Here is a 25,518-nt window from a genome sequence, read left to right as displayed (position 1 = left end):
TATTATTTCGGAATCTCTGCCTAATCATGATGTAATCTAACTGAAATCTTCTCTATCTTCCGGCATTTTCAAAGTATACCTCCTCCTCTTGTCATTCTTGAACAGAGTATTCGCTATTACTAGCTGAAATTTATTGCAAAACTCAATTAGTCTTTCTCCCCTCTCATTCCTTACACCAAGCCCATATTCTCCCGTACCCGTTTCTTCTACTCCTACTAGGCCTCCATGACTGATTTAGATCTCCCTTTACGTACTGAATTACTCGTTCAATATCGTCATATACTTTCTCTCTTCATCTTCAGCTTGCGATGTCGGCATGTATGGCAGAACTATTGTTGTCGGTGTTGGTTTGCTGTCGATTCTGATGAGAACAACCCTATCACTGAACTGCTTACAGTAACACACTCTCTCTCCTACCTTCCTATTCATAACGAATCGTATTCCAGTTGGTTGGTCGATTTGTGGGAAGGGACCAAACAGCGACGTCATCGGTCCCATCGGATTAGGGAAGGATGGGAAAGGAAGTCGGCCGTGCCCTTTCGAAGGACTCGTTCCGGCATTTGTCTGAAGCGATTTAGGGAAATCGCGAAAAACCTAAATCAGGATGAACGGACGCGGGTTTGAACCGTCGTCCTCCCGAATGCGAGTCCAGTACGCTAACCACTGCGCCACCTCGCTCGGTCCAATCTTACTCCCGTAATACCATTTTCTGCTGCTGTTGATATTACCCTATACTCATCTGCTGAGAAATCCTTGTCTTCTTTCCATTTCATTTCACTGACACCCGTTATATCTAGATTGAGCTTTTGCATTTCCATTTTCAGATAATGTAGCTTACTTACCACGTTCAGGCTTCTGACATTCCACGCCCGGACTCATAGAAAGCTATCCTTTCGTCGCTTACTCAGTCTTGTTCTCTTAATTTTTATGTATGAAATATTAATGACTGCCTTCGGTAAGTCCATCTCAGTCTGTAGACTGCCTACAATTGGCTGGATCAGCCAGCTCAAAGTTAAGAGGAAGGCAAGGACATATTATTTCCATTAGATCTATGCCTAATATGAGACTGACACAGTCAAAACAACTTTCAGGTTAAGGAGAGCTGCACTCTTTTTATACCATACTAACTTAGCGCCCACTGCTTCGCTCGCGTTTGCGTAGTAATCACAGAAAAAATAATTTTGTGAACAAATACTAGGCCTACTGAAAAAATAATGTATTAAAGAAGAGTTTCTGTTATATGCAATTTTGACAAAGCCGATTTGTCGTGATGACAGGTAAATAACTTTCTTTGATTGAGTTCAGAAATTGCAATACCTTCCAAACCTTTCAAGCTAGTTAAGGCTAATGGAGACGGAGGTTTATGTTAATCCTGCCTTTTAGTTCTAGTGGTCATATTCCCATAGAAGCTTTCATCCCCTAACACACATTTCTTTGTTTCTAACTGGGAAGACTAATACAAGTTTTCATTGATTTAGCTTTAAAATTGTTTTAATATAAGGAAATATTTTCATAAATAATTTTCATCCCCTATTTCACCACCTTAGGTCCTAAATTTCCAAAACACTGAAACACATATTTTTTTAAATTTTTAACAGAGAAGTCACATATCAGTTTTCGCATTTATAGCTTTTAAAACGCTTCAGTAATTATTTAACAATGATTTATTTTCAGAAATACTTTCATCCCCTATTCCATTTCTCAGAAGTTGAATTTCCAAAAATACTGAAATATGTACTTTTTATTCCTGACAGAGAAACCAAATTCCAATTTTCGTAGATCTGGCTTGAAAATAGCCTTTAATAGTGACATTTTTTTTTAAAAAAAGCCTTTCATCCTCTAGTTCACCCACTTAGGGATGGAATTTAAAAAAAAAAAAACCTTGTTAAACGATGCCTACAGTATAAGATAAACACCCCCTCGTAATTTCAAGTTTCTATCCTCAGCGGTTTGCTCTGGGCGATGTGTATCAGTCAGTCAGGGCATTCCTTTTATATAGAGAGACTACGTTGAGTTAAATACAAGAGAGTATCTGAAAAACATAAATTTAAAGGTAAAATATATTTTAAAAAAATCATCAGATACGACGAAACTATTCTTAGCGATACGACGTGATATTAATGATGTTATCGATAGTCACACCAAATCTGAAACTGAGGCGCCAGCACAGCGTCGTGAGCTTAGGGCGACGTAAACAAGAATAGTAATGCATACAGTCAATAAAATTATACACTATTCCTCTCAAACAAATATATCAGATTCCGTGAGAGATACCTATCACAATGTCCCGATGCTAATCGATTCTGAGGAATAAAGACTTCAGAAGAACAAATCACTTCATCCTCATTAGCATCGAAGCAATCTTAACATTTCCAGTAATGTGAATTAGGAGATTATTGTCTTTGAATGTAGAGTCCACAGTTGGGACAGCTACGTCACTGAATGGATATGGCAAACTAAAAGGCTCCATAAACCATCGTTGTCCTTCTGGTGTGAACATACCATCCAGTGTTCGGTGCTGGAAGCAGACTGACTGTGAAATACGCCAGTCGGAATACAACCTACTACTCAGGAGAAGCTCAACATTGGCTCAGATTGGTGGGTGGCTCGAGCTACCTAGCGCAGTGGTTCAGACTTAGACTGGCGAGACAGGGCGCAACTCCCCGTCTGGGGTCGTTAAGGATTCTTTTCCCGCTGTTTCCCTAAATTGCTCAAGGAGAACTCAGAGGAGGTCCCTTTGGAAAAAAAAAAATGGATGATATATCGTGATCTTCCTTCCTTTCTTCCAACGGACTGATCACCATCAAATATATCTTCCACCGTAAGATGGTGGTAAGACACTTGTAGAACGGATGAGTAGCGCTTAACGTCTCCTTCCTGATGAGGTCATTTGATACTGAACACGAGCTCTGGACTATGATGGGCAAGGAGATCGGTCGTGTCCTGTGTGAAGGTTTCCGGAATCCGTCTCAAGCTATTCAGAAAACCATTCAGAATCCAAAACTGTCTTACTCCATACTGTTCGCACTTTGTTCATATGTTTTCTGATGGCTGTCGATATCAAGTGACTTACGTGATAGGCTGAACATTCCTTGTCCCCAATCAGAAATATTTCAAGCAACTTCGTCTGTCCCCACATCCGACAAGCTCTAAAATGTGGTCGTTATTCAGGGCTCCAAAAGCTACGTATAGAAGAACCAGACTTAAAAAGTGTATTTCATTTCAGTGAAAACCTGGAGTGGCATACTGAAATGAACATCCAAATTCTGGAAATTATAAGAGAATCAGTCCAAAATAAACGAAGAGGAGTGCGAATCTCCTCGATATGGTCCACACATTGCGTAGAATTCCCCCAGTTGGTGAAGGACACCAGTATTTCTACTATTCTTCGATTTCAGTACACGGATATGGAAGCTTTCTGAGCGTAATGGCACCGAGCGAGGTGGCGCAGTGGTTAGCACACTGGACTCGCATTCGGGAGGACGACGGTTCAATCCCTCGTCCGGCCATCCTGATTTAGGTTTTCCGTGATTTCCCTAAATCGCTTCAGGCAAATGCTGGGATGGTTCCCCTGAAAGGGCACGGTCGACTTCCTTCCCTAATCCGATGAGACCGATGACCTAGCTGTTTGGCCTCTTCCCCCAAACAACCCAACCCTGAGCGTAATGGGGAGTAGGATGTGCATTTCTTCTTCCCTAGCAGAGGTATTCCAACAAGTTATATGCTCGCATTTCAAGTTATGAATACGGAAACCGTCCGAGAAAGAACGGCCAGAGGATCGGCGCCTTCAGTCTGCCGTAAGCTGCGATTGAACCAGTAACTAAAAATTCCCCCTGATTCCGAAAATTTCAGGTGAGCAGGAAGCAAATAACTACCTAGGTATGAAGGCCTATCTTCCCACTTGCGTCTTATGGGCATCAGGGATAATCCTTTCTGCCTCATTCAGATGAAATCAAGAAGATTGAGACAACTATCTGTTTTCCTGTAGTTTTTTAGAAACACAGCAAAATCACCTTTTGCAACGCCCTTTGAAAACCAACAAGTGCTCTGGTTTTCTTTTGTCATCAAAAGACTTAAGTTACTAAGCCCTTTCTGATTTGATGCTAGCTAATAACGTGTATACTTTCTGTGGTTACACTGACATTTTACTCTTCAGGTACATGCTCCACAATCTCGGTTCCTTTTATATATTCTGTTTTACACAATAGGTATCATATCAAGATTATTTAACGGTATGTTTTGTCACCGTGTGCGTAGCGTAGGATAATCTTAAAGGACAGCTCAAACAATTTATATTGTGATCTATTGTTATAGATGTTTTTTATCAAAGTACTAAGCTGTTGGCAGAACTGTTCAGTAAACTCATGCAACCAATACAAACAGTTTTACCTCATTTGTCGGATACTTTTCGTATGTTTGCAATGCCAGCGATAACGTACCTTATATCACCGTACTTGTTACATCACTGTGTCCAGTAACTCCGTCACAATAATGAAAAACACGGCTTTTTTCAGCAAAGGAATCCTCGTTTCTTCCCTGTTTACTTTTTTCCTTCTAACGTCTGTCTTACTTATTTTATCCGCCTCTTTCAAATTAATTGACCACATTTTACTAACATCCTGTCTTCGTCGTTTTCATTCTATCTCCCTCGCTTACATCTGCATTCTTCATGCTGACTGCTGTCACACTAATGTTGTAATAACCAGCCATTATTCTACAGCCTGTATCTATTGCTACTAATATTGTCCGTATTGTTATTACCACCTTTTACAGAGCTTTCGTATACCGTTAAAAAAAGTATATTGTTCCAAATCCGAAAAATCTCGTTTAGATATCTTGAACGGTTCACGAAATAAGAGGTAAATCTGGTTGACCATTTGGGACTTCAAACCCAGCTCCACCCAAATGCTAGTCTAGTGCCCTAAGCAGTGTTCCCCTTGCCCCGTGAGAGATGTTGACAAAAGGACAGATTAAAACAATTTTCGCAGGGAAGATGAACATCTACATTAAATCATCCTAATGCCAAATGTAATGTAAGGTCATAGCGTTTTCCAATAAGTTAAATAAAGACAACAGATATATATATATAACAGAGACTTCAGTCATCAATAATATATATCCTTTCACTGCTTACAATAGTCTGCCAATGCTGTTGTAAGTTTCGATTCCGTGATTGTAGAAATCACGTAGCTTTGAAGAGAAGAACTCGTCGAGTCATGTTTGGAGTACGTTTTCATCCGGAAAGGATGTTCCTAGAAGATTGTTCGAAAGAGAGGGGGAAAAGGTGAAAATCTCAGGGCGTAAGGTCAGGCGAATAAGATGGGTGCAGAATAACTTGACAACCCAACTCCTGTATAGCGTTTTTTTTAAAAAATGGTTCAAATGGCTCTGAGCACTATGGGACTCAACTGCTGAGGTCATTAGTCCCCTAGAACTTAGAACTAGTTAAACCTAACTAGCCTAAGGACATCACAAACATCCATGCCCGAGGCAGGATTCGAACCTGCGACCGTAGCGGTCTTGCGGTTCCAGACTGCAGCGCCTTTAACCGCACGGCCACTTCGGCCGGCCGTTTTTTTCAGTCTAATAGAAAGCGCGCGGGCATTTTAGTGGAATAGCATCACTATACGCCGTCTGCCTGGTCGTTATTCTTGGACTGCGTGTGAAAGACAACTTAGCTGTTGACAAAAAATGTCGGCAGTGATGGCTACCTCGGCGAAACAATTCGTAGTACACCACGCAATCGCTGTTCCACCAGATGCATAAGATTATATTTTGTCGATACGCACAGGTCGTTGCACAGGGAATGGCTGCTTTGTTAGGGTCAACCATTCCTTTCTTTTCCTTATGTTACCATAAAGATGTCATTTCTCGCCACCAGTAACGATACATGAGAGGACTGGTCGGTGTCGTTCACGAGTCAATTGATGACGAACAGGCGGAGATGTACATACGGCCACTTGCTGATTTTTGTGGGTTTGGCTTAGAGCATGCTGTATCCGCACACCCGATTTTTGAACCTCCCTCACTGCACTCAAATGTCGCCCGATGGTGGAATGATCACAGTTCATCACACCTGCCAGTTCTCAAGTACCCTGACGTGGATCCTCGTGGATTAATGGGTTTAAACGATCTTCGTCAATCCCCGGAGGTTTTCCTGAAAGTGGAGGGCCACTGAAGTCAAGACGATCGTCCTTGAAACGAGAAAGCCGTTTACTTGCCTTGCTCTGTTCAATGCCATTATCCCCAAACACGGCACAAATGTTTCTGGCTGTCTCCGCTGGTGCCACCCCTCTACTGAACTCAAACAGAAGTCGGAAATATTCCGATTTCTCCAGTTGGCACGCAGTTTCCAAGCGTCCACAGAGCCACTCACTACCCCCAAATAACAAAATGACAGTATGTAAACTCAAATAGCAACAGTGAAAATAAAAAATGACAATCGATAAATAAACCCATAGCAACTGGAATATCAACTTGCAAAATAATAACGCTACGAACTTATGCACCAACCTAGTACAATAGGACACCGTCGAACTTCTCGCCTTTGCCCTTTATATGGAGTTTTGTACTTACCTAATGACTGTAGAGAAACGAGCTGCGGACGCACTAGTGACGCAGACTTTGTACAGAAACAGAATGCGAAAACTGCACCAGCACAAGAAACAGAATAGCTCCACTCTCAACGTCCCGTGCGAGAACTAGTTAGGGGAGTGATGTGATGATGCGAGCATGGTGCACACTGACTGTCTTTTCGCGCAGAGCGTCCTAGCTAGTCCCACAAGTGGAATGAAGACGTCTGTGGCGGCACACGAAAGGCCCCGCCATAAAAGTGAAACCTCTGCGGACAGTTTGTTTGTTTTGTCGTCGCAGCCGGCCGATATGTGTGTTCTTGACCTCTTCGCAGCGGCTACGCAAGCCGAATCGGCGCGCCGTTCTGCGGCCATTCATGAGAGGCGCCGGTCAGGCACGTGGTGATCGGCTTCTTCCATAACCAAAACGAAACACAAACAACTACGGCGTCCCTACAAGTTCAGAGGGTCCTAACAGTAACTGCCGTCTGTGTTAATACCAGAAAAATACACTGAGTGGGCGACAATCGTGAAAAGGCCAGGGACTCATGTAATCAGGAGAAGTTCCGCAATTATATGTAGAAGTAACTCAGTAACCAAATGGAAGACACGTGACTAAATGTTGGGACATACTGTTCCAACACATGTCCACTGCTCCCTGCTACTTCGGGATCAAAACAGCTGAAGATAGTTTGTGAGACAATGAAAGTATTTTTGTATGTTTACGAGTTGTTTTTAACCAGGACTGGTTCTCACGTCTCAACTTCCATAGTTCACGGCCTTCCCACTGCCCCCCTTGGATATTTCTTGGAAGCGTAGCTTCTGTGACGTCGATCGCACATCTTTAAATCTCACATTACGTCATCTTCCACTACCATATTCTTTGAGAGTTTTCTTCATTTCTGGTGACGTCTAACCTTGAGACTCCAGCACTTCATCTCCAGTAATCCATTTCCGTAGATGTTGCATAAGGGAAACGTGTTAGTAGTCGATTAAACTTCTAACCTAACCTAACGGAATACAACTCGTAGAAAACATTGAAAGTGTATTAATATACAAGCAACTCTCAGTCACTACACTTTTATCCACTTGTGCATTACGACATTTCGGGTTCTGAGGCCTCATCTAGAGGAGGAAACCGATTGCTAGTTATATTTTATCGTAACAGCTACATTAGAATTTATAGAATATATTTACACATCTACTCTGCAATTCACTCTTAAGTACTTGAGGGTTCATAGAACCATTTTCAGACTGTTGTATTTCTCAAGTGTTCCACTCTTGAATAGCTCGTAGAAAAAATGAACACACAAATCTTTGTCTGCGAGCTCTGATTCTTCTTATTTTATCGCGATGACCATTTATGCCTATGTAGGTAGGAATCAACAAGATACAAAATATTTTCTTAATCGGAGGAGTAATTTAGTATTTTAAATTTCGTGAACAATCGCGCGGGAATGAAAAACACGATTGTTTTAATGACTGCCACCTCAACTCGCGTATCACATCTGTGACACTCTTCACGCTGCTTCGTGATAGTACAAAGCGAGCTGCCTTTCTTGGAACTTTTTCAATGTAAACATGGTTCAAATGGCTCTGAGCACTATGGAACTTAACATATGAGGTTATCAGTCCCCTAGAACTTAGAGCTACTTAAACCTAGCTAATCTAGGGACATCACACACATCCATGCACGAGGCAGGATTCGAACCTTCGATCGTAGCGGTCGCGCGGTTCAAGACTTTTCAATGTAATCAGTCAGTTCTATCTGGTAAGGATCACAAGTTGCGGAGCAATGCTCCAGAACAGAAGAGACTTCCAGTAAACGTTGCACTCCGTCTTCAGGCCACAAGTGGCCGATTGGGACCATCCGACCGCCGCATCATCCTCAGCTGAGAGTGCCGATAGGAGGGCCGTGTGGTCAGCACACCGCTCTCCCCGCTGTTATGATGGTTTTCTTTGATCGGAACCACTACTATTCGGTCGAGTAGCTCTTCAATTGGCATCATGAGGCTGAGTGCATCCCGAAAAATGGCAACAGGGCATGGTGGCCCGGATGGTCACCCATCCAAGTGCCGACCACGCCCGACAACGCTTAACTTCGGTGATCTGACGGGAACCGGTGGATCCACTGCGGCAAGGCCGTTGCGGTACGTGTTGAACAAGTGAAAATACACTGTCCTATCACGTTAATGTGACCGCCCGTCAAAAGACTGAAAAAACATCTTTTCCGGCATGGACGGCTGCGAGACGTGTAGGAAGAGAGTCAGTGAGGTTCTCGAAAGTACACGCAGACCCTGGTGCCGTAGCCAGTTGCGCTAGGTCTCTCAGTTGAGGAACCACGGCGTGGACAGCCCGGTCGAGGTGGTCTCACAGATCCTCGACTGCGTTAAAATCTGGGGACTCTGATGGCCAGGGGAGTACGATAAACTCATCCTGGCCCTCTTCGAACCGCGGATGTACACTGCAAGCTGTTTGACATCTTGATTGTTCTGCTGGTAGATGCTATCGTGCTGTGGAAAAATAAAGTGCTCGTGGCGGTGGACGTGGTCCCCAAGGATAGGTACATACCTGTGTTGATCCACTGCGCCTTCCACAATGACGAGATCACCCTGTGAATGCCAAGAAAACATTCCCCAGACCATGACGTTCCCTCCTCCGCGCTGGACCGCAACGACGGTTGTTGCAGGATGTTTGGTTACACATCTTTCACGCCGTTCACACCAACGCCTCTCTGGCGACCTGTCGTCTCTCAGCGGACTTCCGGTAGCGGTACTGGCGTGCAAATTTCAGTCTTCGTCGCTGATGAATAGCAGTTAGTATGGGCGCATGAACCAGCACCTACTGTGGCGGCCCATATGCAGCACCGTTCACTGAACAGTAGTCGAGGGGACACCGTTATAAAATCACTCAGCTATCTTCACTTACTGTTATTTGTATTTTGCCTATGCCGGCCGGTGTGGCCAAGCGGTTCGAGGCGCTTCAGCTTGGAACCGCGCGACCGCTACGGTCGCAGGTTGGAATCCTGCCTCGGGCATGGATGTGTGTGATGTCCTTAGGTTGGTTAGGTTTAAGTAGTTCTAAGTTCTAGGGGACTGATGACCTCAGATGTTAAGTCCCATAGTGCTCAGAGCCAATAGAACCAATTTTGCCTATACTGAGCCTTTTATACTGAGATGTTTCCCACACCACCTTGTGTTGTGGCTTTATATGTATGGATGATTGTCTGTGTGTGTGTTCTAAATACATACACCGTTGGTGGGACCCAGAGCGATGGGTGAAACTGATTTCACACTATACTCTTCCGTTATTATTGCGATCTGCTCTAGCTGCTGCAGATGCTGTATTTAAGCTGAAAGTTGCGAAGAAATATTCGTCGGGGCTCTGTTGCATAGCAATCAGATTTGCCTTCAGTTAGAAACATTTGGGCAAAAAGAAGATCCGTGAAATCACCTCTTTTCCGAAGAAAGCATAATATTATTTAATTAGAACTGAACGCTCCCGTCGCAATTGTTCTCGAGCTGGTATTCATTAACAGATTACACTTGAGTATACGTCGTTTGTGGAAATAACACGTACCTTTCTGGAATGAAAGAAGTTTTATTGACCTTAGTGTCAATGAAATTCTTCTCGCACGTGAATTAGCGATTCTTTGTCATATATGCAGGTGTATATACAAATTTCCTTCAAACTATCACAATGGCGTCGATTTGTACAACACAATAATGGACAGACTTCTCTCTCATCAAATTAAATCTTAACAAGAACAAAAGTTTGTTATCAACGAACAGTTATCTAAGCGCACTACGCCACAGAGTAATAAAGAATATGTTTGTCTCTCTCTCTTTCTCTCTCTCTCTCTCTACCGTACTGTCACATTCATGCATAGCAATCTTATTACATGATACATCATACCGTTCTTAGCCCCGTGGTTCATTTGGGCACGTCTATTCGCCCGTACACATCTCCGCAGCAATCGTTCGTCCATCTGTGGCCCATGGTTCACCACAGTTGTCTCGGAGCCGGTTTTGGATGGCGCCATTTTGCCATGCGCTATATACTTTAACCACTAAGACACGGGAAACTTAGTAGTTTCGGAAATGCTTCCATCCTTGGCCCAAAAGTCAATGACCGTGTCGTTTTGGACGTCAGATAAATCGCTCCGTTTCCGCATTACGACAATGACTGCACTTTTTTTCGCGTTCCCCCGCCACGTTTTACATACACTTCAATACTAGAGCTGCCACCTGTGGTCTGTGAGTGGTTATTTCACGTTGACCTTGAACATGTCTACACGGATGCCCTGCAAATCACATTCAAGTGTCTGGCAGAGGGTTCATCGAACCACCTTCACAATTTTCAATTATTCCTATAGAGCGCGGAAAGAATGAACACCTATATCGTCCCGTACGAGCTCTGATTACACTTATTTTATCGTGGTGATCGTTCCTCCCTATGTAGGTCGGTATCAACAAAATATTTTCGCATTCTGAGGAAAAAAGTTGGTGATTGGAATTTCGTGAGAAGATTCCGTCGCAACGAAAAACGCCTTTCTTTGAATGATTTCCAGCCCAAATCCTGTATCATTTCTGTGACAGTCTCTCCCATATTTCGCGATGGTACAAAACGTGCTGCCTTTCTTTGAACTGTTTCGATGTACTCCGTCAGTCCTATCTGGTAAGGACCCAACACCACGCAGAAGTATTCTAAAAGAGGACGGACAAGCGTGTTGTAGGCAGTCTCCTTAGTAGGTCTGTTCCATTTTCTAAGTGTCCTGTCAAGAAAACGCAGTCTTTGGTTAGCCTTCCCTACAACATTTTCTATGTGTTCCTTCCAATTTAAGTTGTTCGTAATTGTAATACCTAGGTATTTAGTTGGATTTACGGCTTTTAGATTAGACTGATTTATCGTGTAACCGAAGTTTGACAGAGTTCGTTTTAGCACTCATGTGGATGAGCTCTGAGCACTATGGGACTTAACTCATGTGGATGACCTCTCACTTTTCGTTATTTAAGGTCAACTGCCACTTTTCGTAGCATTTTGACGTTTCTTCTAAATCGTTTTGCAGTTTTTTTAAATTTTATCATGACTTTATTAGTCGATAAACGACAGCGTCATCTGCAAACAACCGAAGACGGCTGCTCAGATTGTCTCCAAAATCGTTTATATAGATAAGGAACAGCAAAGGGCCTACAACACTACCTTGGGGAACGCCAGAAATCACTTCTGTTTTACTCGATGACTTTCCGTCAATTACTATGAACTGTGACCTCTCAGACAGAAAATCACAAATCCAGTCACATAACTGAGACGATATTTCATAAGCAGGCAATTTCACTACAAGCCGCTTGTGTGGTACGGTGTCAAAAGCCTTCCGGAAATCCAGAAATACGGAATCGATCTGAAATCCCTTGTCAATAGCACTCAACACTTAATGTGAATAAAGAGCTAGTTGTGTTTCACAGGAAGGATGTTTTCTAAACCCATGTTGACTGTGAGTCAATAGACCGTTTTCTTCGAGGTAATTCATAATGTGAGAACAAAATATATGTTCCAAAATCCTGCTGCATATTGACGTTAACGATGTGGGCCTGTAATTTAGTGGATTACTTCTACTACCTTTCTTGAATATTGATGTGACTGTTCAGTGAATGACGAATACTAGCCACAGCTTCTTACAGGACTCGTATTCACGAGGATAGCATTTCGAATTTTCATTTAGATTTTCATGGTTGGAGATAAATGTCGGGATGGTTCCCATTCAAGTTTGGGCTATGTTTCTAATAGCCTCCTTGTCAACAGGACGCTAGACAACAAATTTTTCTGCAACATGTAATGACGACACAGCTCACACCGTACGATTACACAGGTTTATTCCGTTGAATGCGATCTGGTAATTTACAAGGCCTCCCTCTGTCCGCCCTGCTCTGTTTGCGATACAGCAAAGTCTCACATTGGGAAACTACAGCGGATTCTAAATATGGCGCAGCGGCGCACATCTTACGTACCAAGCAAATTCCCAGCCTGCTATCTCTACGACGTGCCTGAGGATGAACCAGTGATAAGACGATTCCTGGAATATGGTCGGAAAGTTCCAGTACAGCCACGATCTCCCATAATTCTTTAGTATGCCTTCTCGAACAGCGTAACGAAGAAAGAGAACAATGGCGCAGTTTAATAGGCAGTTAAGGTTCGAGATGTAAGAAACCAAGTGTTTAAGAATCCATTAGCCTTAAGAAGGTCAAATATGCGAGCAACAAGCACTCCGTAACCTACACTAAACACAGTGCTGTTTCTACCTTTAGGCAAAACTAGACGGCCGCCTAGGGCGGCAAAATTTTAGGGACATCAAAGGGCGGAAAAAGTTAAATTACATCAAACAGCGAAAAGATTAAGCAAATAAGGAGAAAAAACGGAAAGGGGGAAAAATTAAAACACCGAATCGTTTTCAAAAACATATTGAACAGTTACTTATAAGTCTTTACTTACTTTAACGGAAGTACACACATTGGCTCTACAAACTTCACAAATAAAGCAGCCGCTACAGAGTACAAAACGGAAATAAATGTTCAGCACATTCTTCCTGTTTCGTTATTTTGGGAAATTTCGTAATCTGAAGACGAAAAATAGTAAACTGAGGACATTTGTTGTTCTCGGTCGGTATTGAAGGAATTGAGGGCAAAGCATGAGAAGTGAGGACTGTTCCCAGAAAATGAGGACCTCTGGTCGCCTTGGATTAACACTATCGCAGGAGATTTCCATTGTTGTGCCGTTGGATGTTGGTGCTGGTGCAGAGGTGGTAGAGGATGTAGAGGAGACCAACGACAGTAAAAAAGAGGGGGGATTATTCTTTGGTTCTCGCCAAGGGCAGCGAAACACTTAGCAACGGACCTGACTAAAGAATATCGGACAGCAACAGAAATGTGTGCATCAAACCACTGAAACAAGGTACAATCCCTTAGCAGAAGATCGCCCAAAAACAGGCGAACGCAGTATAGGTCAAATACGCGAAGGACATAGCAGATAGGCTGATTTTGACTAGTTAGAGCAGAGTCACAGTTCGAAGGTACAAGACATAGCAAAGAATATGAAAAGATTTGTGCTTGTTTCTTCGAGCACAGAGCTTACAAACACTGTAGATGATGTTACAGCAGAAAGTACGTTGATCAACGTGTCTGGTTAGTGAAATATGTAATAATGTCATTCGGCTGTTTGATTGTCTGTAAGCAACGTTTTAGGTCTTTTAACAAGTCAAGTTATTCTTACTTTTAACTGCACTTGAAAGTAGTTACTGGTTTTAAATAAACAATAGAAAGTGACTTTCCCTTTATTATAATACCTTTAATCAGAGCGTTCGATTCAGTCGGATATTGACATGACTTCAGACGTTTTCTGTTTGCGTACAAAAACAAGTAGCAAGAAGGCATTGTACCACACAAGCGGCTAGTAGTGAAATTGCGTGCTTGTGGAATATCGTCTCAGTTATGTGACTGGATTTGTGATTTACTGTCGGAGAGGTCACAGTTCGTAATAACTGACGGAAAGTCATCAAGTGAAACAGAAGTGATATCTGGCGTTCCCCAAGGTAGTGTTATAGGCCCTTTGCTGTTCCTTATCTATATAAACGATTCTGGAGCCAATCCGAGCAGCCGTCGTCGGTTGTTTGCAGATGACGCTATCGTTTATCGACTAATAAAGTCATCAGAAGATCAAAACAAACTGCAAAACGATTTAGAAAGGATATCTGAATAGTGCGAAAAGTGGCAGTTGACCCTTAATAACGAAAGGAGTGAGGTCATCCTCATGAGTACTAAAAGGAACTCATTAAACTTCTATTACACGATAAATAAGTCTAATCTAAAAGCCGTAACTTCAACTAAATTCCTAGGTATTACCATTACGAACAACTCAAACTGGAAGGAACACATAGAAAATGCTGTGAGGAAGGCTAACCAAAGACTGCGTTTTCTTGGCAGGACACTTAGAAAATGTAACAGACCTACCAAGGAGACTGCCTACACTACGCTTGTCGGTCCTCTTTTGGAATACTGCTGCGCTGTGTGGGATCCTTACCAGATAGGACAAACGGAATACATCGAAAAAGTTCAAAGAAAGGCAGCACGTTTCGTATTATAGCGAAATATGGGAGAGAGTGTCACAGAAATGATACAGGATTTGGGCTGGAAATCATTAAAAGAAAGGCGTTTTTCGTTGCGACGGAATCTTCTCACGGAATTCCAATCACCAACTTTCTCCTCCGAATGCGAAAATATTTTGTTGACACCGACTTACATAGGGAGAAACGATCACCACGATAAAATAAGGGAAATCAGAGCTCGTACGGGAAGATATAGGGGTTCATGCCTTCCGCGCGCTATACGAGATTGGAATAATGGAGAATTGTGAAGGTGGTTCGATGAACCGTCTGCCAGGCACTTAAATGTCATTTGCAGAGTATCCATGTACAAGTAGATGGTTATACAGTGGCGGAAACAGAACGGTTATTATGGGACACAGTTCGTCGCTAATCTGCAACAAATTACAGTCCATAAGCTTCTGGAATCGTTTTTCTAAAGTGATATTTAGTTGCCAAGCAAGGAAAAAATTATAACTGACGGTGAACGAGACGAAAGGCAGATGAAAACTTCCATGAAAGAATAGCCTTCATATTCTTATGCAGAAACCGAATTCCAGTCTCATTAATATCGAGAGACGGAAGCTTGATTATTTGTGCTGTACTATGTCGTAAGGCACCATAATTCTCGCTTTTACAAAGAATTTTCCTGGTCCAGTATAAGGCCACAGAACGATCGACACTGTAGATTAACAAACTTTGTGCCCTCACTGTTCTGGCGTCTCGTAATCGTCATTTGCAATGGCTCTTCCTAAGAGTCGTCAGGTGCATTATCTCTGGTGTTTCAGCAGATATTTGCAATTTCGCTTTTGCATTGTGTGGCTCGAGTCAGCCCAAACAAATGCTGCTCATCACGTCTTTCATGCGACGCCCAGCGTCGAGCGAAAGCGTCAGCTTGTTTCCCGTTACAAACAAAATTATTTTTCAGGCGGAATTCTACGTGCTCATTCGACCGGTCACAGATTAGTCTAGTGCGAAATTTATTTTATCGATATCTATTAACAAGGAGAGTAAAACTCGAAGAACAGCGACAGCACAGTCGTGGCTCCCGCTGACATCTACCGCGAACCATGCCGCGCTATTAAGTCGCTGCTGGTTTGCTGTCTATTCTTCGTATTTTACTGTCCTCGTTGATAGATACCAATAAGACGAATAGCGGAAAAGAAGAATTTGGGGTTGCTCTAACGAATGCACACCTAAGATTCCTATTTAAAAACAATTTTGTTTGTGATCGGAAAGAAGTTGACGCTTTCTGTTGACACTGGAGAGGCGTAATGAGCAGTATTTGTTTGGGCTCTCCAGCTACTCATTGCAAGAACGAGATTACAAATATGTGCCTGACGACAAACAGGAGAGATAACCGGTACATGCAATGAGGCGACGAAAGCCATGGGACAGTTTCGTTTACATATGCAGATGGCGGTAGTTGGTCGGTCGGTTTGGCATATAAAGGGACCAAACTACAGGGTCATCAGTCTCTTTTTCCTGACGCAAACAAAGCTCAAGGTAAAACATCCAAATTTAGTTTGGGAAAGTAAAAGGGGGTAAAAGGAATGGGGAACCACACCGAAAGAGAAAACGAGAGAAACGAACAAAAAAGGGGAAAATGCACACGACAAGGAAAAGTAGAGGAAAGTATTAAAATCATAGAGCAGATGGTCTGGGGTGGTTGACCACAAGTATAAAGGAGGCTGAGGCAGCCACTCTGCAACACACTAAAATGCCCAGCCTGAAAAGACATCGCATACGTAAGGTACAAAAGAGCAGTGCGTTAGTGGAGTTGTCAGTTGTACTCAGGTGATTTATCCGAAAAAGTTTCCCACGTGATGATGGCCGCCGGCCTCTGTGGCCGAGCGGTTCTAGGCGCTTCAGTCCAGAACCGCGCTGCTGCTACGGTCGTAGGTTCGAATCCTGCCTCGGGCATGGATGTGTGTGATGTCCTTAGATTATTTAGCTTTAAGTAGTTCTAAGTTCTAGGTGACTGATGACCTGAGAAGTTGAGTCCCATAGTGCTCAGAGCCATTTGAACCAATACCCATTTAGCGTCATCTTATTTTGATCTTAAATTAGATAAAAGTGTATTGAATGTGGAAGTGAAACATGGACGATAAATAGTTTAGACAAGGAGAGAAATGAAGCTTTCGAAATGTGGTGCTACAGAAGAATACTGAAGATTAGATGGGTAGATCACATACCTAATAAGCAGGTACTGAATAGAATTGGGTAGAAGAGGAATTTGTGGCACAACTTGACTAGAAGAGGGGATGGGTTGGTAGGACATGTTCTACGGCCTCAAGGGATCACCAATTTAGTACTGGAGGGCAGCGTGGAGGGTAAAAATCGTAGAGGGAGACCAAGAGATGAATACACTAGGCAGATTCAGAAGGATGTAGGTTGCAGTAGGTATTTGTATATGAAGAAGTTTACACAGGATAGAGTAGCATGGAGAGCTGCATCAAACCAGTCTGTGGACTGAAGACCACCACCACCACCACCACCACAACAACAACAACAGTAACAATAGTCATTGTTACTGTTGTTGTTGTTTTTATTGCCCAGAGATCGCAGTGCTACACCAAAGATGGCAACAAGAATCGATATCACAGACATTACCGAAGGCTCGGTACAATCCGCAACATGTAGGAGGCGCTCCTGAATACCACACCTCCACTCTCAGCTTAGTAGCGCTCTCACACTGAGGTCAGTATTGTGTCGAGCAAGCAAGAACTCAGCCCAGTTCGAGAACCTCAGCTACAGCAGTCAACATCATCGTGTAGGAGCAACGAGTAAGTAAAGTTTCAGATGAATTTGCACTGTTGTAAATGTTGCGTTTCCTAGTGCAAGAGAATAATTTGTTGAATAGTGCACCAAGTGATGCTTTGCTAGTCAATGGCAGTTGCAAATTGTACAACAGTCCTGTGGCAAAGAAATTTGTCAAAGTTAAGCAAATCTGTTATTCATGTATGTAATAAAGTGAACTAATACACTCCTGGAAATGGAAAAAAGAACACATTGACACCGGTGTGTCAGACCCACCATACTTGCTCCGGACACTGCGAGAGGGCTGTACAAGCAATGATCACACGCACGGCACAGTGGACACACCAGGAACCGCGGTGTTGGCCGTCGAATGGCGCTAGCTGCGCAGCATTTGTGCACCGCCGCCGTCAGTGTCAGCCAGTTTGCCGTGGCATACGGAGCTCCATCGCAGTCTTTAACACTGGTAGCATGCCGCGACAGCGTGGACGTGAACCGTTTGTGCAGTTGACGGACTTTGAGCGAGGGCGTATAGTGGGCATGCGGGAGGCCGGGTGGACGTACCGCCGAATTGCTCAACACGTGGGGCGTGAGGTCTCCACAGTACATCGATGTTGTCGCCAGTGGTCGGCGGAAGGTGCACGTGCCCGTCGACCTGGGACCGGACCGCAGCGACGCACGGATGCACGCCAAGACCGTAGGATCCTACGCAGTGCCGTAGGGGACCGCACCGCCACTTCCCAGCAAATTAGGGACACTGTTGCTCCTGGGGTATCGGCGAGGACCATTCGCAACCGTCTCCATGAAGCTGGGCTACGGTCCCGCACACCGTTAGGCCGTCTTCCGCTCACGCCCCAACATCGTGCAGCCCGCCTACAGTGGTGTCGCGACAGGCGTGAATGGAGGGACGAATGGAGACGTGTCGTCTTCAGCGATGAGATTCGCTTCTGCCTTGGTGCCAATGATGGTCGTATGCGTGTTTGGCGCCGTGCAGGTGAGCGCCACAATCAGGACTGCATACGACCGAGGCACACAGGGCCAACACCCGGCATCATGGTGTGGGGAGCGATCTCCTACACTGGCCGTACACCACTGGTGATCGTCGAGGGGACACTGAATAGTGCACGGTACATCCAAACCGTCATCGAACCCATCGTTCTACCATTCCTAGACCGGCAAGGGAACTTGCTGTTCCAACAGGACAATGCACGTCCGCATGTATCCCGTGCCACCCAACGTGCTCTAGAAGGTGTAAGTCAACTACCCTGGCCAGCAAGATCTCCGGATCTGTCCCCCATTGAGCATGTTTGGGACTGGATGAAGCGTCGTCTCACGCGGTCTGCACGTCCAGCACGAACGCTGGTCCAACTGAGGCGCCAGGTGGAAATGGCATGGCAAGCCGTTCCACAGGACTACATCCAGCATCTCTACGATCGTCTCCATGGGAGAATAGCAGCCTGCATTGCTGCGAAAGGTGGTTATACACTGTACTAGTGTCGACATTGTGCATGCTCTGTTGCCTGTGTCTATGTGCCTGTGGTTCTGTCAGTGTGATCATGTGATGTATCTGACCCCAGGAATGTGTCACTAAAGTTTCCCCTTCCTGGGACAATGAATTCGCGGTGTTCTTATTTCAATTTCCAGGAGTGTATGTTTTCTGATAGGCTCTAGCCCTGGAATTGCTTGCCGCATTAGAGAGCTCCGATAACCAGCAATTTCTTCTCGGTTTTATCTTTAACTTGACATTTTGCCTGTAAATCTTTATTCCTTCATGAAATGTCATAATCATAGTGTACGATATAAAATGCCACTCCACCATCTTTACAGTCCGTCCGAGAGCTGCCATCTCTTCACGAATAGGCAGCTCGCATGGTTCATAACGGCCGTATTTCTCCATACCTCAGCCAGTGACAACCCATCTCCTGGGGTGACATAACGCACACACTCTCCAAGCACGAAACCACCGCCAGCTGTCACTTCGCTGTTATACTGTTCGTACACACCGACGACGATTTCGCTTCTTTATCTCTCAGACTGGAAACACAGGATGATCACAGATGAATTACGTAATGGTCAGACAGAGACTACGGAATGAGATATTTGGGTTGTAAAGTGTGCCCAGGAGCAGATATATACTCAGAACTCAATTTAGTGATGGTTAAGATTTAAGGACAACTGCCTGGAAGATTCAGGTTGAAAAGAAGTGGTATATTAAGGTACTGCAGAATGATGAGGCGCGTTTGAAGTAGTCTAAGGCAGTAAATAATGAGCATCACAACAGGCAGTACAATTGAAGAGAAATGTACATATTTAAAAAGCGCAGTCACAGAATTTAGACAGACAAAATTAAGTACACGGAAGGTAACTGCGAATATACTTTGGATAACAGAAGAAATACTTCAACTGATAACGAAAGAAGGAAGCATAAAAATTCTCAAGAAAAGACAAGAACACACCAATACAAGTCACTTAGACGCCTCAGTGACACAGATGGTCGTACATTAGATGCAAGCGCGACTGATGGGTATCTACGGAGAGGCCAGACAAACATGTGGTTCCTGAAGAGGGGCGGCAGTCTTTCCAGTAGTGAAGTCGTACAGCATGAATGCTTGGGATATTCCGTAGGGCACGTTCAGGCGCCTAATTACAACAGTTCAACCTATCCTCCTCATCCGCAGGCACCTTTCCTCCACGGAGAATGGGAGTGGTGTTTTTAAGTATATCTATTAAGTGTAGATGACTAATGGTGTGTTTGTAGTGAGGTCTAGTATTCGTGATGGAGATGATGAGGGAAAGGAGAGGCATGTAACCTACTCGTCTCGAAGAACATCATCCTCTAGCATTACCTTTCTTCGACAAGTCGGCATCAGAAATATTTTTCGAATTTGAGCAGGTCAGTATTATCGAAGCTGCTTTTCTGAAAAATTCCATATAATTTTAAGAACACTATGCTATATTTCAAGCTAAAATCTACGAAAGGGAATTACTTTAGTTTCGTTGTTACGATCGATATGTACTAGCTCTGAATGTATAGTGAATTTTTTTTAAAAAAAATATTTGAAATTATGAAATATTTGGCACACTTAAAATTTCTGTTATTAATTACGCAATCTAGTACTGTTTATTATTTTTATTCCTGGATTCATTTATAAAATAATAATCTAAACTAACGCAAATTAATTTGTTAAGAAAAATCCTCTGGAATATATTATTGCCGGCCGGAGTGGCCGAGCGGTCCTAGGCGCTACAGTCTGGAGCCGCGCGACCGCTACGGTCGCAGGTTCGAATCCTGCTTCGGGCATGGATGTGTGTGATGTCCTTAGGTTAGTTAGGTTTAGGTAGTTCTAAGTTCTAGGGGATTGATGACTCAGAAGTTAAGTCCCATAGTGCTCAGAGCCATTTGAAACATTTTTGAATATATTATTACCGCAGAGTGAAGTAGTTGTAAGCACGCCTCTGATGTGATACGACGTATTTTTGTGTTTTGGACGAACAATTTAATAAATTTAAGGGTTGGGGTTCTTTTCTGAAGAAATTTGTTAGGAGTTTAACCTTGTGCGGAAGTGAAACGTGGAACAAACAGTTCAGACAAGAAGAGAATAGAAGCTTTTGAAATGTGGCGCTACAGAAGAATGCTGAAGATGAAAGCGATATATCGTGTAACTAATGAGGAATCGAATTGAGGAGAAAAAGAAATTTTTGGCACAATTTAACGGAAAGAATGGACAGGTTGATATATTCTGCGGCATTAACCTCCTCAGTCCTGGTGTCCCCAATGGGGGACGTAACACATAGCATAATTTGAAAATTTTTCCCTGAGCTCTTATTATGTTGTCTACACTAAAAAGTGTTTTTGAAGGAAGTCCAGAGATGGCAGCACCTCATGCAACAGCAGTTCATCATCATTGTGTGGAATTACATGGCTGCCAGGCAGAATAGAAAACGGCTGACAGAAGAAAGCGTGTTTTCAGAGGAGAGGCTCTTTGAAAGTATTTTATTACTACTTTATTCCATTTTAATCAATATAATCTATATGGAATAATGTAAATGAATATTCAAAGAATAATTATTGAAAATTATAATTTTACAATAGTCTTTGAAAAATGTATTAAAATTCGAATGTACCCTGTAGAGGCTCAAATGGCTCTGAGCACTATGGGACTTAACATCTGAGGTCATCAGCCCCCTAGAACTACTTAAACCTAACTAACCTAAGGACATCACACACATCCATGCCCGAGGTAGGATTCGAACCTGCGACCGTAGCGATCACACGGCTCCAGACTGAAGCACCTAGAACCGCTCGGCCACACCGGCCGGCCCTGTAGAGGACATCAGGACTTAGTGTAATGTATAACATGATCTGTCAACAAAATATATTTCATTTTCTTATAAAAATAATATTGTAATTGTTCATTTTATATTCTGTGGTGAATATTAATTATGTTTCAGGAAACTGTAATCCACAGGGGAACAATTTTACAATTTTTAGGCCAAATTTCGAATTTCTTCCGGTTCAATGGTATTTGAAGATTTTGTAAATGAATTATTTGATGGAGATGTTGAAACGTCCCCTTAGAAAAACTTAATGACTTACTGTGCTGATAAACCTGTTACATTATTTGATTTTCAAACAGCTGAGCAGAACTGAACGTACTGAGATATTTCGTTCTTTCCCTATTCTGATCAACACTAAACTGACGTACAATATTTTTTAGCGCAACGCAATCTGACTTTCAATAATCCCTACAAAAGAATGGCCCTGACTAACATTAACCTATACCTTTCACAAATCACTTACCTCACAAAAATCTTGGTTACTCGAACTACTGCAATACAGCGAGCGCCACTACTGCCAGCTAAATAAAAGATTCAAACTACTGAAGGCACGAACTGCTGATAGGCATAGTTAGCAAATGAAAGATTTTCATAGAGATCAAACAATGTATTTACCTTATTAGTGTTCAGTTCATGACCTCCATTCTTACAAATGTACTTTTTCTGATGGCCACACGTCCAGATCATCCGCTCTCAAAAATCCGCCATCTCACTTCCCCACATCCACCACTGCTGGCGGTTCACCTCCAACTGCGCAACGCTACGCGCTGTTAACATCCAGCTGCCCAACACTATAATAGCAAACAACATTGCAGACCAGCCACAGACTGCACACAGCACAGCCAGTGAGTTTCATACAGAGCGTTACGTGGCGTTACCAATATAAAAGCCTAAACAGCACACTTACAATGTTAGTGAATTGGAGCCCTCTGAATATGGTGATGATGATGATGATGATGATGATGATGATGATGATATCTGTACAGATCCAGGTTGTGCCGCGCGGGATTAGCCGTTGTGTGTGTTTGTCCTTAGGATAATTTAGGTTAAGTGGTGTGTAAGCTTAGGGACTGATAACCTTAGCAGTTAAGCTCCGTAAGATTTCACACACATTTTTTGAACAGATCCAGGTTACCATGTTAGTAATGAACAGTAATTAGATATAGCTAATAAAGATGAAGACAAAGCAGAAGACAGGAACGATAGCAGATCAGAAAGAATCTGCTCTAGTCAGTCTACCACTGAACATGAAGAACAAATGGTAGTCAGTGTGAATAAATATCCGCCAGAAAATATTTTTAGCACCATTATCGAATATACAGACAGAACGTATCTTAAAAATACTGGGAGAGAGCTGAAATGTGCTGTAGATGAAATGAAAAGGTTTATCTGTGCAACAGTGATGATGTCATACGTGTGCTATCCTAGGATTAGGATGAATAGGGCCAAAAAGACTAGGGTGGAGAGTATTGCTAAAAATATTTGCCGTAACAGATATTTTACAATTAGAAAACATTTGAAACTTGTTGATGATGAGAAAGTGTCCCTCGAAGTAAAACGACATAATAAATTTTGGAAAATACAATCTATTCTTGAAAGTGTACGGAATGGTTACAGATTGAGCCCAAGGCCCACTAACGTTTCTGTTGATGAACAGATGATTCCATTTTGGGGTCGCAGTCCAGCAAGATAAGTCATAAAATCGAAACCTAACCCTTGTGGAGTAAAGAATTTTGTGCTGGCTGCAACTGATGACCTTCATTTAGATTTCTTCTTTTGCCAAGGGAAAGGTGATCCTATAGTGACTGGCACTCAATACGAAAATTTGGATGTAGATGGAAAAGCGGTTATAAAACTGACAGCCACTCTTCCTCCTGGAGTGATCATACACATGGACCGTTGTTTCACATGAGAGTCGCTTTCAGACAAATTGCACAGTAAAGCTGAGTGTCAAGCTACTGGAACATTACAGAACTCGACAATTCCAAAAGCTTCCAAACTTCCATTGGACAAGGATATGAAGAAAAATGGTAGGGCATCCATTGATCAGACAGTGAGAAGTGATGGCCAAGTTTGTGTGTAGTGATGTGGCTCGACAATCACCCTGTTACCTTCATGTCCAGTGGAGAAGGAGTAAACCCAGTTGATAAGTGTCACCGCTGATGCAGTGCAGGAAAGAAAAAAGTACATTCAAGTGGACCGTCCCGCAATTGTAAGCACCTACAATTCAAATATGGGAGGTGTTGACTTTTTCGACAGGTTCATCAGCTGTTATAGAATAAGTGCCAGAACTAAGAAATGGACTGTAAGAGTGATTATGCACTTCACTGATTTCGCTATTTGTGCTTCATGGTTAGAATACAGATGTGATCAAGCCATCTTGGGTACATTGAAGACTGACGTTCTAGACTGCCTCCAGTTCAAAGAAAAGTATGAGGAACATCTATGGCATCCACGTGAACCTGACGTGACATCTGATGATGATCCTGACTTCGAAAATCCAGCACTAAAGTGTTCAAAATCTAGAGATGATCACCCTCCTGATGCCCTTCTAACCAAAAATGTTCTACATTTACCAGAATTTCCTCAACCGGCTACCAAAATCGCTGTCGATTAAGGAAGATGTTCCACCTGCAAAGTTTACCTCTTCCTGCAAGATACATTCAACTGCTTCAAGCTTTATCATGAGCTGTGAAGACTAAATGAATTAAATTTGTCATCATAAATAAATGATTATGATAGACCTACTGTATTCCGAATTTTTTTCTTATACTTTTCTTTTGTTAAGTAGATATACCTAGGTACAATTTTGTAACAATCAAATTTATTTTTGTAGTAATTAAAATAAATAATGCATCGATAAAACTAAATATAATGAAATATGATTTGTGGAACTTCATTACAAAATGGTTCAAATGGCTCTGAGCACTGTGGGACTTAACATCTTAGGTCATCAGTCGCCTAGAACTTAGAACTACTTAAACCTAACTAACCTAAGGACATCACACACATCCATGCCCGAGGCAGGATTAGAACCTGCGACCGTAGCAGTCCCGCGGTTCCGGAATGCAGCGCCTAGAACCAAACTTCATTACACCTATGGGGGGACATCCCTTTGTAGGACTAGGAGCAATGAATGATTTTTAAAACATTTTTCTTGTGTGTCTAGTATTGCTAATAAGCAAATTATGGAAGAAAATATAAAAAAATTAAATAAAAATTTTCTCCACTATTGTGGAAAGCTGCAGCAAGACAGACTGAAGACCACACACAACAAGTCAGTTAGAAAATAAATAAATATGAAGTGCAGAGAAGCTAAGACGAAATGGCTGCAGGAAAAATGCGAAGAAATCGAAAACAAAATGGTCATCGATCAGACTGATTCAGCATATAGAAAAGTCAGAACAACATTCAGTGAAATAAGAAGCAAAGGCTTCAAATTTATGAGTTCAAGCGGAATTTCACTATTGAATCCAAAGGAGAGGGCGGATAGGTAAAGAGCATCCACTGAAATTCTGTACGAGAGGAGGGACTTGCCTGATGACTTGATTGAAGAAGAAATGGATCAATAAGCAAGACAGAGGAGGTTCAAGATTAGAGTCGGAGTTTAATGGACTTCAGATAGGCGTGAAATCAAATAAGGCAGAGGGGACAGATAACACTCTTTCAAAGTTTGTGGAATCATTGGGGGAGGTGGCATTCAAACGACTGTTAAGG

The 25,518-nt window shown here is 42.8% G+C and overlaps 1 protein-coding gene and 1 pseudogene across 1 annotated transcript in view; both read right to left on the bottom strand.

The window, feature by feature from the left end:
- LOC124776470 overlaps positions 1-6,822 on the bottom strand; it is a 92,962-nt gene extending 86,140 nt beyond the window's left edge. The window contains exon 1 of the mRNA XM_047251482.1: positions 6,577-6,822. The gene's annotated coding sequence lies outside the window, so the exon portion shown is untranslated. The remainder of the gene's footprint in view (positions 1-6,576) is intronic.
- Positions 6,823-8,604: 1,782 nt separating this feature from the next.
- LOC124778266 lies at positions 8,605-8,722 on the bottom strand (annotated as a pseudogene).
- Between the last annotated feature and the right edge of the window lie 16,796 nt (positions 8,723-25,518).

Source organism: Schistocerca piceifrons, chromosome 2 (assembly GCF_021461385.2).
Source record: "Schistocerca piceifrons isolate TAMUIC-IGC-003096 chromosome 2, iqSchPice1.1, whole genome shotgun sequence".
NCBI classification, from domain to species: Eukaryota; Metazoa; Arthropoda; class Insecta; order Orthoptera; family Acrididae; genus Schistocerca; species Schistocerca piceifrons.
The sequence above is the reverse complement of the archived record's forward strand: the minus strand, read 5'-3'. Positions and strand labels throughout refer to the sequence as shown.